The sequence below is a fragment of the Rhinatrema bivittatum genome, chromosome 1 (genome assembly GCF_901001135.1).
Source record: "Rhinatrema bivittatum chromosome 1, aRhiBiv1.1, whole genome shotgun sequence".
Taxonomy (NCBI): domain Eukaryota; kingdom Metazoa; phylum Chordata; class Amphibia; order Gymnophiona; family Rhinatrematidae; genus Rhinatrema; species Rhinatrema bivittatum.
In genome coordinates this window covers 383,103,453-383,119,012 of record NC_042615.1, presented here as the reverse complement: position 1 = coordinate 383,119,012, position 15,560 = coordinate 383,103,453, and the positions used below count along the sequence as shown (strand labels likewise).

At 44.4% G+C, this 15,560-nt stretch overlaps 1 protein-coding gene across 1 annotated transcript in view; it reads left to right on the top strand.

The window, feature by feature from the left end:
• LOC115091127 overlaps window positions 1-15,560 on the top strand; it is a 394,241-nt gene that overhangs the window by 49,306 nt on the left and 329,375 nt on the right. The window contains exon 2 of the mRNA XM_029601056.1: window positions 10,695-10,794. The gene's annotated coding sequence lies outside the window, so the exon portion shown is untranslated. The remainder of the gene's footprint in view (window positions 1-10,694; window positions 10,795-15,560) is intronic.

Sequence of the window (15,560 nt, the reverse complement as noted above, 5' to 3'; positions counted from 1 at the left end):
ATCGCACTACGCAAACAATAAAGTTATTTACCTACATACCTTTTACATCCAGCGATCTTTTCAATTGTAAACAGCTTGGGCCGTCATACGCTGAAAAACCAGAACAGATGATAGACTTTTTACGGGGCATTTTTGCAGCCCATAATCCCAACTGGGCTGACATTCGGCATTTAGCCTCCATTCTTTTTACCACTGAAGAACGCCGACAGATACAATTAAACATGGAAGAGGCAGCTCGATTAGGAGCCGGGTCAGATGGACGTCCCGAAGACGTAGCGAGAGACTTAGCCCCGACTGCAGATCCCAACTGGGATTTCCAGACTGCGGCAGGGCGGGAGCGCATTACCGCCTATCAGACCGCGTTTCTTGAAGCTTTAAAGAAAGGGAAGCAGAAAGTTGTAAACATGGGAAAAATCCAAGACGTGGTACAGAAGAGAGACGAGTCCCCCGGAAACTTTTTGGAGCGATTGATGGATGCGTACCGCCAATACAGCCCATTTGATCCTGAAGACCCCAAACATCAATCTATCATAGTGATGAGCTTCGTTGGACAGTCCTGCCCAGACATTCGCCGGAAGTTGCAAAAGCAGGAAGGGTTCGAGGGGATGAATATCAGCCAATTAAAAGCAATGGCTGATAAAGTCTATGTAAACCGAGAACCGGATGGAGACAGGAAGGAAAAGAAAGAAACTAGAAAGTTAAGAGAAAGTGTCAGTTTGTTAGCCGCAGCGTTGGAAGAAACTAATTTCGGGAACCCGTCCAGGCAGTATCACGGGTATCCCGGACCCCGAGGAAGAGGCAGATCGCCCTCTAGAGGGCTGCCAAGAGGACGAGCAAGTAGAGGAGGATCGTTTAGAGGTGGAAGAATGCCATTGGGAACCAATCAATGCGCATATTGTAAACAAGAAGGACATTGGAAGTCTGAGTGTCCGGAGTCCCTGCAAGCAAAGCAGGGAGGATATACTCCGTCCAAATCTAAGGAAACGGAATGGCAGATGACCGTAGGTGAAACTTCCGGCGAAGATAGTGAAACATGACTAGATAGGGGAACCCTTCCCATAGACCCTTTGGTGGAAATAAGAGTAGGGGCTGAAACATTCAAAGGACTGTTGGATACGGGGGCGCAAAGATCTGTAATGACCACAGCCATCACCACGCCTACTTCAAAAAATATCTCTATAGTCGGGGCTTCAGGAAAGCCACTAAGCGCTCCCTTCCTCCAGAAACGGCAGGTTACAGTAGGAGGACAGTTAGTGTCCCATCAATTCCTTTACGTGCCAGGGTGCCCAGTACCACTCATAGGGAGAGACCTCCTGTGTAAATTAAGGGCTACTTTGCAATTCGAGCCCACCGGTGAAATTAAGGCATCCTTTGCCGATAATCCTGTCTCTCTCATTTGTCCACTCCAAGAGGAATGGAGACTACATCTCCCCGTCCTTGAACAGATCACTCCTCATCGATACGAAGTGAACACCCCTCTCAACGAACAACGAAGACTGCTAATGGATAGCGTGCCTAAAGTATGGTCCGAGCAGAATCCAGGGGGAATAGCCATCGACGCTACCCCCATATGGATCGAAATGAAACAGAATGCACAGGTGATTAATCAACCTCAATACCCCATTCCATATATGGCCAGGCAAGGAATCCAGATACATCTGCAGAGACTGTATGATTTGGGCATTCTCCGACGAATCCGATCTGCTTGGAACACCCCTTTGTTGCCCGTAAAGAAACCTGGTTCTACTGATTACCGACCCGTACAGGATCTACGGAAAGTGAATAATCAAGTAGCAGATCTAGTAGCCCTCGTACCAAATCCATATTCAATCTTGGCTCAAGTTTCCCCTGCATCCAAGTGGTACAGTGTTATTGATCTCAAAGATGCTTTCTTCTCCGTTCCAGTAGCAGAAGAATGCCAGAAGATCTTTGCCTTCACATGGGAAAATGCACAAACTGGAATCAAGCAGCAGTACACATGGACTCGCTTGCCTCAAGGGTTTAGGCACTCACCTACGCTGTTCGGTGAGCAACTGGCAAAAGACTTGAAGATGTACCAAGTCATGTATGGGCCAGTAATACAGTATGTGGATGACCTTCCGTTGTTTCGTGAAACGTATCACGAATGTGCAGTAGCCACTCTCCACCTGCTAAAGACGTTGTACTCAAAAGGATACCGTGCAAGTAAAAAGAAGGCGCAAATCTGTGAAGTGGAAGTAGAATACTTGGGCTTCCAAATCCGGGAAGGTACCCGTTGTCTTGGAATATCCCGTACCAGTTCAATACGAGGTCAACCTGTACCCACTTGCAAGAAAGAGCTCCGAGCGTTCCTTGGAGCTGCTGGATATTGCAGGCTGTGGATTGCTAACTATGCTGTTATTGCCCAATCCCTGTACGACAAGCTGCGGGGAAAGGAGGCAGAATCTCAGCCTTTTCAATGGGAAACCCATGAATTGACAAGCTTACAACAACTGAAGGATGCCCTGATTGAACCTCCTGCCCTAGGATTGCCAGATGTAATGAAACCATTCCATCTATTCGTCGATGAGAAAAAGGGAATGGCCATTGGGGTATTGACTCAAACTCTAGGCTCGTGGGAACGACCTGTTGCATATCTGTCAAAAGGAATGGATAATGTTGCAAAAGGATGGCCAGGTTGTCTTCGAAGCATTGCGGCTGCATGTTTACTAATTCCAGAAGCAGTCAAATTAACTTTTGGTCAAACTCTGAACGTAACAACTCCCCACACCATTCAAGGACTTCTAGAAACACATGGACCAAAATGGATGACCAACTCACGTCTTGTAAAATACCAAGCCTTACTGTGTGAAACACCTGAAATTCAAATACAAGACAGCAAAAACTTGAACCCGGCCACTCTTATGCCGGCACCTGAACCCGTTGCCCATGACTGTGAAGAGGTCATGACTACAATACATTCCAGCAGACCAGATTTGAGGGATCAACCCTGGCAGGGAGCATGGACTCTATTTACTGATGGAAGCAGCCAAGTTATTGATGGAATTCGGGTGGCCGGTTATGCTGTGGTTTCTGAAGATGACATCATTGAAGCTGAGTCCCTACCTCCTGGGACATCAGCTCAAAAAGCTGAACTCATCGCTCTCACTCGAGCTCTACAATTGGCAGAAGGACAGACTGTGAACATCTATACAGATTCCAAATATGCTTTCCTCACCATCCAAGTACATGGAGCCTTATACAAAGAGCGAGGTTTTCTCACCGCCGAAGGAAAGCAACTGGCTAATGCGTCTGAAATTCATCAATTGCTAAATGCTGTATGAGCACTGCAAAAGGTAGCTGTCATGCATTGTAAAGCCCACACAGGAAAATCAGATCCCGTTGCAAAAGGAAACCAATGGGCAGACAAAACAGCGAAAGAAGCAGCCCGTGCCCATTCACCGCACATCCCAGTTACAACTTGTCCACTTCTACAATTCCCAACGGAAACTCCTGCTTATTCAACGGAAGAGAATGATTGGGCACAGGCTGAGAAATTCCACCATCACGATGGCTGGTGGATTCTGCAAGATAACAGAATATGGATACCTGAAGCATTAGCGTGGACTATTGTCAAAGAAGCCCACAACAGAACTCATCTTGGTCGAGATGCATTAATTAAGCTATTGGAGAAAACGTATTACATCAACAGAATCACTCAGTTGACTAAACATGCAATCAATCAATGTGTCACGTGTGCAAGAAACAATCCCAGAAATGGACCTGGTCCTGCCCCCGGACATATCCTACGAGGAACTACGCCGTTTCAAGTTTGTCAAATCGACTTCACCCACATGACACCCTCTAGAGGATACAAAGCAATGCTGGTAGCTGTCTGTACTTATACTGGATGGATCGAAGCCATACCCACACGAACTGAAACTGCCAAAGAGGTAGTGTCTTTGCTCCTCCATCAGATCTTACCGCGATACGGATTACCAAGGCAAATAAATTCAGACAATGGACCAGCTTTCACAAGTGAAGTTACACAGCAATTAAGCAGAATTCTGGGTGTAAGTTGGCATCTACACTGTGCTTGGAGACCCCAGAGCAGCGGAGCTGTTGAACGAGCTAATAGAACTCTGAAAAATCAAATGGCTAAGCTATGTCAAGAAACAAAGACTAAATGGCCAGACATCCTACCTTTAGCCTTACTACATATCCGATGCAGTCCAAGAAAGTCTGGTCTAACACCTTATGAAATGATGTATGCAAGACCTCCACCCCTTCCATCTTTTCTTGAGTCGCTGCAGATACAAGGAGAACTGTCCCTTAGTAACCAACTTAAGGGACTACATAACACAGTCATCGCCATCCAGAGCTATACATGCGACATTGAACCACTAGTCTTGCTAACCCCGACTCATCCATTCCAAATCGGAAATTCTGTATGGATGAAGGACTGGGATGAATCAGATTTCCTCAAACCACGATGGAAGGGTCCATACACAGTGTTACTCACCACTCCTACTGCTGTAAAAGTCTCTGGATGCCCCTCATGGATTCACTGGACCCGCCTGAAACCTGCTGCCTCCAGTTGGCAGGTCTCCAGGATTGGAGACAACAAGTTAAAGTTCATTCAAAGCAGGCAACAAATTAGTCCAGGGTAAACGACTATAGTACTTTCCTAAAGAGTACTAACATATACATTTTTTCTTCCTTTCAGAATTAATCAACTGATCTACTTACAAGGCAAAGCATAAAGTGTTTACTCTAAACCTCCAGCCATGAGAAACAGACTTCTACAAGTTATTCTACTAATCTCATGTTCTACAACTACATCTCTTGTTCTACCCCTAAGCAAGAACTGCACAGAATGCATCAAATCAATCTGTACTACAACTTCAGATGGATTCCAGGTTGTCTCTACCATTATACACCAATCTCAGCCACCCACTTCATGTGCAACGCAACCTGCATGCGCATTAAATACCACTCAAGGATACCAGTCTTTTCATCGATGTCTAGAGGGTGACAAGGTTATTTGTCACACACCAACAACTCCCAAGTACTATAACATTACCCTCACTGCTGGATTACCAAAGAGCTACACATCAAGTATTATTCCAGAAGGAAAAGGTATCCTGTCCTACATCAACTCGACCAAAGTCCTTATCGGAGGAGAGTCTACCGTCACAATAACCTTCGATGCCTGTGAAGCCATTGATAAACACCCAAATGCACTCCATTGCGGATCTCGATCTTGGAAAAATTCCTATGTTTATAACCACAAGTACCTTTGTCCGTACAATCGAGCTGCCAACCCATCCAGTTGGTTACCCTGTCAAGGAGACTTGATTTTGTCGGGTTGGGCTCTGGTATGTGACTATACAGGTGGAGGTTACCATGGCTGCCACGGAATCGGCAGATTGACAGCAGAAACCGGTAATATTGTGTCCGTGCAATGGCCCATACGAGGTGAAGGATCCCCCTGGCAAGATACTTGGGGATTTGGCATCGACGGAGCTGGAAAAGACCCAATGACATACATAACAATCACCCAGCGTAGAGACAAGCCTCGCCCAATCATTCATCAGACCACTGTAGTGGGCTATCAATCCTTCTTTGATGAAATATCCCATGTATCCGAAGAATTGAAGAAGCATGCCTTTTCACATCAAGCAAAGAATATGTTTGTGAATCTGGCTGAGAATATAGCTCTCTCTCTCGAAGTTAAGAATTGCTTTGTCTGCGGAGGCACACACACAGGAGAGCAATGGCCATGGGAAGCCAAAGAGGTCTTCCAAACCGACCTCAATCAATTGAACACAACTATAACTTACAAACGGAAGACACATCCATACGAGTGGGCTCTCCAGACAGATGTCATTGGCAGACAATGCATATCTCGACAACACTCCCGAATCTATACTACCTCTGTTGGAAATTCACCATGTACAGGGGTCCTTACTGCTAACCTAACCAAACTAACTTGGTGGCAGACAGAAAATTTGACTATGCCCACTACCTTGTGGACTGACTCAACCCTAAACAAAACGTGGACTGCAGCTGGGGTGCCCACCACCCTCTTTGCGGCGCCAGATGGATACTACTTCGTTTGTGGCCGAAGGGCTTATGAACTGTTACCACTCAACTGGTATGGCACCTGTTTCTTGGCCACCATTCGGCCAAGTTTCTTTCTCTTACCAATCACCGCTGGAGAAACATTAGGTGTACCTGTCTACAGTCCTATGAAACCAAACAAGCGTCGCAGAACTACTAAAGTTTCTATTGGAGATTGGAAGGATCAGGAGTGGCCTCCTGAACGAATTGTACAATACTATGGCCCTGCCACTTGGGCTGAAGATGGTTCTTATGGATATAGAACTCCAATCTATATGTTAAATCGTATCATCCGACTGCAAGCAGTGTTGGAACTTCTGACTAACGATTCTGCCATGGCTCTCAATATCCTTGCCAAGCAGAACACCAAAATAATCACAGCTGTCTACCAAAACCGTTTAGCCTTGGACTACCTCCTAGCACAAGAAGGAGGCGTGTGTGGAAAGTTTAATCTCTCTAATTGTTGTTTACAGATTGATGATAAGAGTAAAGTCATCGAAGAGATTACTGATCGAATGATCCGATTGGCCCATGTCCCTGTGCAGACGTGGACCGGTGTCCTTGACTGGACAGCCTCTCTACCAAATTGGCTTACTTCAATTCCCGGACTGAAAGACATTCTCATCCCTCTGCTGTTTTTTGTTCTAACTTGCATTTTATTTCCTCTTTGTTTACCTCTCATTTTCAGAAATCTACGATCCATGATTGAAACCATTGCAGATCGCAGAGCAGCTGCTCATGTTATGATGATCAATAAGTATGTGTCTATTTCCACATTCCCCAATTCTGATTCATCTGACTCTGATGTCACTTTTGATTCTGATGACGATTACCTTGATACTAAACTCTAAGGCCCCATAAGTAACTCACCACGTTGGACCACATTTGTTGCTAAGGGTAAGCCGGGCTACAAAGGGGGGTGACGCCAATAGGGTCCACCCGTCCCAAACCCGTGAAGAAAACAACGACCTGGCAACTACTTAGGGTCCACCTTGAAAAGTTCTACGTATTAATTTTTTCCTTCTCTTTTCAGTTACTTAACAGCTACGAGTGATACTTCCACCTTCCACCGAAGTTGAAGTATCAAAGGGGGGAATGAAGGAGTTCGATTCCATGAACCCCTGAAGACTGCACCCCTGAGACGCCTCTCGTCTCGTCATGCCTGCAGTGAAACGCACAGCCATCTTGATTTACTAACATTTGCAACGCAAACGGAACCTAATACGTAGTGACGTATTCACGCACTAACATTTAGTGAAACGTAACTCCATTTTGGAATCATAATTTGTATTGTATTAATACGAACGCTACCGCAAATGTCTAACCCGTCAATTAAATGACGAAACAATAGTCTGATCATAAGCTACACCTACTAGAGACCACGCTAGCTATTGCTTGTTCAGCAGTTTGTAAATTGTTTGTTCAGCAAAAACCAGAACGCATGTGTGAAAGATAAGAACTGTAAAGTGCATAAAGGTTTGCTCCTAAGGGGGCGTGGCATGCAGTTGTACTGAGCCTTTGTCTTAGCTGCATCTTGCTGGCAATAAAAGTCTATCTTTACGGATCAGTTGTCTGGACCTCCTTACTGACTAAAAAGAGACGGTTACACTGGGATCCAATCTCTGAATGAGCTTCCCTGGTCCCTTGGAAACTCAAAATAGCAATTTAGCCGTATTTATCTCACAAGTCCCCAGGTGGGATTTGAATCCTCACCACCTGGATAGAAGGCAGATGCCTTCCCTACTGAGCCAGCAACTCACTTTCCAACCACTGGCTTCAGAAGTCCCTCTCAAAGTCCATAGTTCAAAAGTCCGGCCCCACTGGGCCTAACTGTCACCTCCCTCCGTACCTCAACCCTTCCCCAGAGGTACAGCCACCCACTGGCAGTTCTCCAGGCAAAGTATCCTTGTTGTACGTCCAACAAACAGAAGTCCCCGCGCTCACCTTCTCTGTGATAGTTGCTGCAGTCCTTCACACGGTCGGGGAATGTCCAGCCTCAAAGTCTCCCAGAGCAGACAGGAAATCCGATCCTTCCTCCTCGGTCCCCCACAGGAGACTGAGACTGCTCTACTAGGGAGTCCTTTTTATCCTGTGGAAACTACTCCTCCTCTGCCAGCTGATTGGCTCCAGGGAAGTCCCACCCTTAACCTCCCACACCTGTGATTCTTCTGTCCTTGAAACATCCGGGGGAAGGAATCAAGGGACTTCTCTAGCCTGGTGTTGCTGTATTTTCCTTCCCCCCCCCCTTTCCCTTGACTCTTTGGTTCCTAGCTTTATTCTTCCTATCTTAGTCTAGCATAGTGACCCCGTCACAGCACAAAACACAGTTCATGAGTATGAAAAAATGTATTTACAAATCATATTCTCTGCACAAAAAATACCTTACGTGTAAAAAATTTGATTTGTGCACAACTTGTGTGTTTTGCACATAAATTCCAAGTACAGGACCCCGGCACTATGGACTTCTGGTTCAGCCCCATAGCCTAACATTAACCCAAGTAACTTTACTCCAGCTCTGATATTTCCAGAGTTAAAAAACTGTGAGTTAACCCTATGTGCCCCTCTGCATTGGGAAGTAGTAGCTATTGCCATCATTAACATGGTGTTTAAACCAAGGAGTGCTAATATTTGTGCATAATTTGACACTGATTTGTTCAAACAATTTTTGCACGCAAAACGCCTTGCTGCATGGAGAGTAAAGTTATGTTTATTTACTTTTCTCGACCACCTTCCTTGTCCCAAAGCAGTTTGTAAAGAAAAAAACAGTGCAATAACAGACAGACATACCTTAATATCGGGCCGATTCAGTAAATCTCGCGGGAGAGCCAGCACTCCTAGGCGAGTGCCTGCTCTCCCGACGTGTGCCCAGGCCACTCTCCTGGGCGCGTGATCAAGTATTCAAATGAGGGCCCGCGCTAATAAGGACTGTGCACACAGCCCAGCACACCTTAATACATCTGGGCCTGAGGGAGTAGTTAATGCCCGAGACTGTAGCTGGCTTACGATTCTGGCACCTGGACACCATTAAGGCCGTGGATGTGCTAAACAAGCAAGGGGTCAGGGGCATTACACTGTGAGAACTGTATTTCAGTACCCGGATGACATACTGTGCTAAAGAGGAGGCAGGGCAGTAGTTCTCTTAAATCTTAACACTTTCCTTATTGATTTTCTGGTGTAGCACACCACTAAGAGACAAATAAGTTTCCTGAAATTCTATATGAAAAACAGCAGACGTCACAGTATTCCTTACACTCAGGGATGTTACATAAGACTTCACTGCCACTGCAGTCCTGAAATGTCAGAAAGGAACCCCTTTGTATGGGCCCTGATCTGACCTTCGTAATATAATTTAATTAATTTAGTATAGTTAATTTTAATTACTTAGAGATGTTTATTAGAGGTAGGGTTTATTTGAATGAATTGTATTTTCTCTTTTTCATTACTATTGCTTTTCTTTCTTCTATTTTATTTTTACTTTTATTTTATTTTTCTTTTACCTTATTTACTTAATTTAGTTGTTATTATTTAATTTTATTTTTATTTAATTTTCTACTTTAATATTTGCTTATTTTGTAAACCGTTTTGGTGAGCATTCTCGCTTTTGAAAGACGGTATAGAAATGTTTTTAAATAAATAAAGAACAAAGTTACATACAACAAGGATAGAAAACTTGGAAGCATAGACTGCTGGAGAAATAAAGGTCTATGAACGTCGTAAACAAAAAGAATAAACTATTGGTGAGATGGTAGAGGATCTTATTAAGGACTACGGAGATCCATTGTTCAAGAAGGATGTTCGGTTATCTAATGAGTATCCATAATATGGTCTGCAGTTACAAGCTTCACTCTCTGGAGTCAGCATAGCATTACATCTATTTTTACACCTTTTAGGGGTCGGGGCACCTAGAATGGTGGTCCCGGGTTGAGCCATGGGTCTGTCCTGACCCCTGCTCGACTTTTTCTTTTTACTGTGGCACTTTTTTTTGTAGCGGCTCTTTAAATATAAAACGGGTGCCCCGGGACCCAAGTTAGGGACCCAGGGCTCTAACTTTACATTTATTGAAATCCTAGGAGGTGGTGTTGTTTTATCATGGCTGACCAATTTCTCAGTCGGCCAAGATAAAATATTAACATCGAATTGCAGCTGATTGTAATAGGAGAGGCAACCTGGGCATAGCTTTGCAAAATATCATGTATATCACGTGATAGTGCAGTGATAGTGCTTTTTCGCCTGATATATGCTGTTTAATGCGCATGAGAGCACTTCTGCAGCTTGTTGATTCATCTAGTTAGCTGGATATCCAGCCCCACCGTACAACATCCCCACCCTGAGCTAACCAAATAATATTGTTTAGCTTGATAAACAGCTATTCCGCTATCTCAGGATCAGTCAGAGCAGCTCAATTTTCAAATCCCTCCATTTGTCTGAACTTAGCTGGAGAAATTGTTTTGAATATGAACTTCAAAGTCATTTAACTGCAGCATCTGTTCTCAACACTTTGAGTTGCGCAAACTCCCCTCGTCCTCTTCAAAGTGGAACTTAGGGAGAGATGGTGCTACCGCAATGTAGGAGCTATCCTTCATGGGCTGTAAAATGTTTTTATGTCTTTTCAGAAACCTCAAGAAGAATCCATCTGTTTGGCACCAAGTGTGGTCCTGTGACTCATGTGCACGATTACGGCGAACTGTTGTCTTCAAAGAACAGTTATTAGTGGTAAGTAACTTTGCTTTCACTCCATTATCTCTAATTGAAACTTTCTTCCTTTTGCCACTATGAAAGCTACAAGTTCAAATCACTTTCCTGTAAACTATACTCTCTCTTATGCCTATATTACAACAATGCACACACATTGTAGCGCTATATAACTGAGGTGTCCCCACACATTTTTTTCCATTTTGTTCTATTTTACGTTTAACTTACTTGAATTGAAAAAGAAAAAGCAAAATGTGAAATAAACCTCTCCCCAGAAAACAAAAAAAAGTCCCTGCCCAGCGCCATTTTCTTGTTCAGAATAAATCACCAGGGGATTACCTACCGATCTTGTAGCTGAGTCTCCAGCCATTCCATCAGGCAGAGAGGTGGTCATCTGGGGTCCTGTGTTAACAGGACTTAAGCGGCATGCCTGTGGTGCGCCGCTGTGCCGAAGCTGCGTGCCAAAGGGGCGCGCCCCTTCTGAAGAATTTCTCCCTTCGTCAATATGGGGGAAAAAAGAAAGGGGAAGGTTTTTTAAATTCCCCCAACAAATTCACCCAAAATTGGACCTTTAGATCAACATTTTACAAGATCAATTGCTCCGAGGGAGAAAAGTGAAGTGGAAGAAACTGGAATTTTCAGGTGAGTTTTCTCCAAGTATGGGTGGTAGGACTCCTCCCCCTGAACCTCATTTGGAGTCACCAGGAGATCTGGTGATTTTAGGGACCCCCCCCTTCAATGTAGGCTTATTGGACTTGGTGCCTCAACAGCCTCCTCAAGATGATTGCTTTGTATCAACAACTACTAGCACTCCAATTGCTTTGGGTTAAGATTGGTTACCTTGACCAATATATACCATCATATGGAAAATGAAAATGCTGGATTGAGGGACCCGATTCCTAAACCTGTTATTCTATCTTCAGAGAATAAGTTACAACTACCAGGTGATCCGGAAGAACCAGAAAATGTAACTTTAAGAGACATTTGGAGAGTAGTATCGCAGACTGATTTATCTTTAACTATCTCTCAATTATCCAATTACTCTATAAAAGCCTCCAATAAGTTTTTGGACTTGGAACACAGCGTAGCTGCAATAGAGGGGCAAATGGTTATTACTAATCAGACATATATACATAGATACGTAGAAACATAGAAATGACAGCAGAAAAAGACCAAACGGCCCATCTAGTCTGCCCAGCAAGCTCCCACACTTATTTTCCCATACTTATCTGTTTCACTGACCACCAAGTTCAGGGCCATTGTTGGTAATTATCTGATTCAAATTTCCTGCCACCCGCTGCCGTTGATGCAGAGAGTAATGTTGGAGTTGCATCAGAGGTGAATCATAAGGCTTAATGGTTAAGGGTAGTAACCGCCACATCAAGCAAGTTACCCCGATGCTTGTTTACCTCGACTGCACAGATCAGTGCCTTGTTGGATGTTGTCTGAATGTAAATCCTTTTTTCCACATTTCTTTCTGCCGTTGAAGCAGAGAGCAACGCTGTATGTGCATTCAAAGTGAAGTATCAGGCTTAATTAGTTTAGAGTATTAACCACCGCAATAAGCAAGCTACCCCCACGCTTATTTGTTTACCCAGACTGTGTAGTTCAGTCCTTGTTGGTTGTTGTCTGAATGCAAATCTTCTTTTCCACATTTCTCCTTGCCGTTGAAGCAGAGAGCAATGTTAGAGTTTAATTAACCGTGTGAAGGCTTATTGAGTAAGAGTAGTAATCACCAGGTAGTAGCCACCATTCCAGCAAGTCACCCCCATGGCTCTTCTTTTCATTCCCATCCTCTAGCCTTTATGGATCCACAGTGTTTATCCCATGCCCCTTTGAAATCCTTCACAGTTTTAGTCTTCAGAAGGGTATTCCAGGCATCCATCACCCTCTCCATGAAGAAATACTTCCTGACATTGGTTCTGAGTCTTCCTCCCTGGAGTTTCAAATTGTGACCCCTAGTTCTACTGATTTTTTTTCCAGCGGAAAAGGTTTGTCGTTGACCATGGATCATTAAAACCTTTCAAGTATCTGAAAGTCTGTATCATATCACCCCTGCTCCTCCTCTCCTCTAGGGTATCCATATTTAGGTTCTTCAATCTCTCCTCATAAGTCATTTTATGAAGACCATCCACCTTTTTGGTCACCCTTCTCTGGACCGCCTCCATCCTGTCTCTGTCCCTTCGGAGATACGGTCTCCAGAACTGAACACAGTACTCCAGGTGAGGCCTCACCAAGGCCCTGTACAAGGGGATCATCACTTCCTGTCTCTTACTAGAGATTCCTCTCTCTATGCAGCCCAGCATTCTTCTGGCTTTAGCTTTCGCTTGTCACATTGTTTCACTGCCTTCAGATCATTAGACACTATCACCCCAAGGTCTCTCCTGCTCCGTGCACATCAGCCCTTCATCCCCCATCAAATACAGTTCTTTCGGATTTCCACACCCCATATGCATGACTCTGCACTTCTTGGCATTGAATCTCAGCTGCCATATCTTCGATCACTCTTCCAGCTTCTTTAAATCCCGTCTCATTCTCTCCACTCCTTCCGGCATGTCCACTCTGTTGCAGATCTTAGTATCATCCGCAAAAAGACAAACCTTACCTTCTATCCCATCCGCAATGTCGCTCACAAAGATATTGAACAGGACCGGTCCCAACACCGATCCTTGCGGCACTCCTCTTAACATCGCTCTCTCTTCAGAGTAAGTTCAGTTTACCATCACACATTGTCTTCTATCCATCAACCAGTTTGCTATCCAGGCCACCACCTTGGCACTCACTCCTAAGCTTCTCTTTGTATTCACAAGTCTCCTGTGCGGGACCGTATCAAAAGCCTTGCTGAAATCCAAGTAGATGACATTGAGCTCTCTTCCTCGATCCAATTCCCTAGTCGCCCAATCAAAAAAGTTAATCAGATTTATCTGACAGGACCTTCCCCTGGTGAATCCATGCTGCCTCTGGTCCAGCAATTCTTCTGACTGTAGATAGTTCACTATTCTTTCTTTCAGCAGTGACTCCATTACTTTTCCCACCACCGAGGTGAGGCTAACTGGCCTGTAGTCTCCAGCCTCCTCTCTGCTCCCACTCTTGTGAAGCAGGACCACCACCGCTCTTCTCCAATCACTGGGCACCACTCCCGTTTCTAGCGATCTATTGTACAGATCATGTAGAGGACTCGCCAGCACATCTCTGAGCTCTCTCAGTATCCTGGGATGAACCTCATCAGGCCCCATGGCTTTGTCCACTTTCAGTTTTCCTAGCTCTTCCCATACATTCTCTTCTGTAAACGGAGTTTCATCTACTCCACTCCCCTCCAGTTTCTTGTTAACTAGTGACAGTCCTTTCCCCAGGGTCCTCTTTAGTGAACACCGAACTGAAGTATTCGTTTAATATTTCTGCCATTTCTTCATCTCTCTCCACACATCGATCCTTTTCACCTTTCAATTTCACTATACCACTTTGGACTTTTCTTCTTTCTCTGATGTATCTGAAAAATGTTTTGTCACCTTGCTTTACCACCTCCTTGGCAATCCTTTCTTCTGCTTGACTTTTTGCTGTCTTGATTACTTTCTTCGACTCCCTCAGTTCCACCAGATATTCTTCCTTGTGATCCTCCCTTTGGGATCCTTTATATTTCTTAAATGCTGTTCTTTTAGCTTTTATTTAATCAGCCACCTCCTTTGAGAACCAGATAGGTTTCATTTTTCTCTTGCTTTTCTTTACTTTTCTAACATATAGATTAGTTGCCTTGGTAATTGCACCTTTTAGTTTGGCCCACTGTTGTTCCACATCTCTCATGTTCTCCCAGCCTTCTAGTTCTTCCTCCAGGTACTTCCCTATTTCAACAAGGTCCGTGTTTTTGAACTGCAAAACTCGGGTCTTCGTGCGACTTCTCTATATTTATTTATTTATTTATTTGAAACATTTATATACCGGCATTAGTAAGCATACATCATACCGGTTCACATTGTAACTGAAAGGCTGAAATTACAATCAACGGGGAGGGGAAACAGGGAGGAATATACATAAAGCAGAGGGCAAAGAAATTAAAGCAATCAAACAACTGTAACAGGCTATTTACAGGTATATATATATATACAGGTCTATAAATAAAGGCTTATATATAAAGGCTTAAGCAGGTTACTAACTGGAGTCTATATACAAGTAAGATCAGAAGGTAAGAACTGGAGGGTGGGGGGGGGGAGGTAGGGATTAATCAGGGTAGGCTTGACGGAAGAGCCACGTTTTAAGTTTTTTTCTGAACTTGGAATAACATGGCTCAAGGCTGAGCGTGGTGGGGAGGGCGTTCCATTGTTTGGGGCCTGCAATGGATAGGGCGCGGTCTCTAGTGGTGGAGAGGTGGGCTTTTTTCAAAGGGGGGATGGAGAGGGTGCCTATGTTGACTGATCGAATGGGTCGTACAGAGCGTATAGGACGAAAGGGTTCATCAAGCCAGTTAGAATTGTGAGAGTGGATGGATTTGTGTACTATAGTTAAAATTTTGAAGAGAATACGGGATGCAATAGGGAGCCAGTGGAGTTCTTTGAGTATGGGGGTGATGTGATCAGCTTTCCGAGAGTTGGTGATGACCCTGGCGATTGCATTTTGGAACATTTGTAAGGGTTTGGTAGTGGAGGAGGGTAGGCCGAGGAGGAGGGCATTACAGTAGTCAAGCTTTGAGGAGAGGGTAGCTTGGACGACATACGGAAATCATGATAGTGGAGGAGGGGTCTGAGTTTCTTCAGAATACTGAGCTTGAAGAAACCTTCTTTGAGGATGGAGTT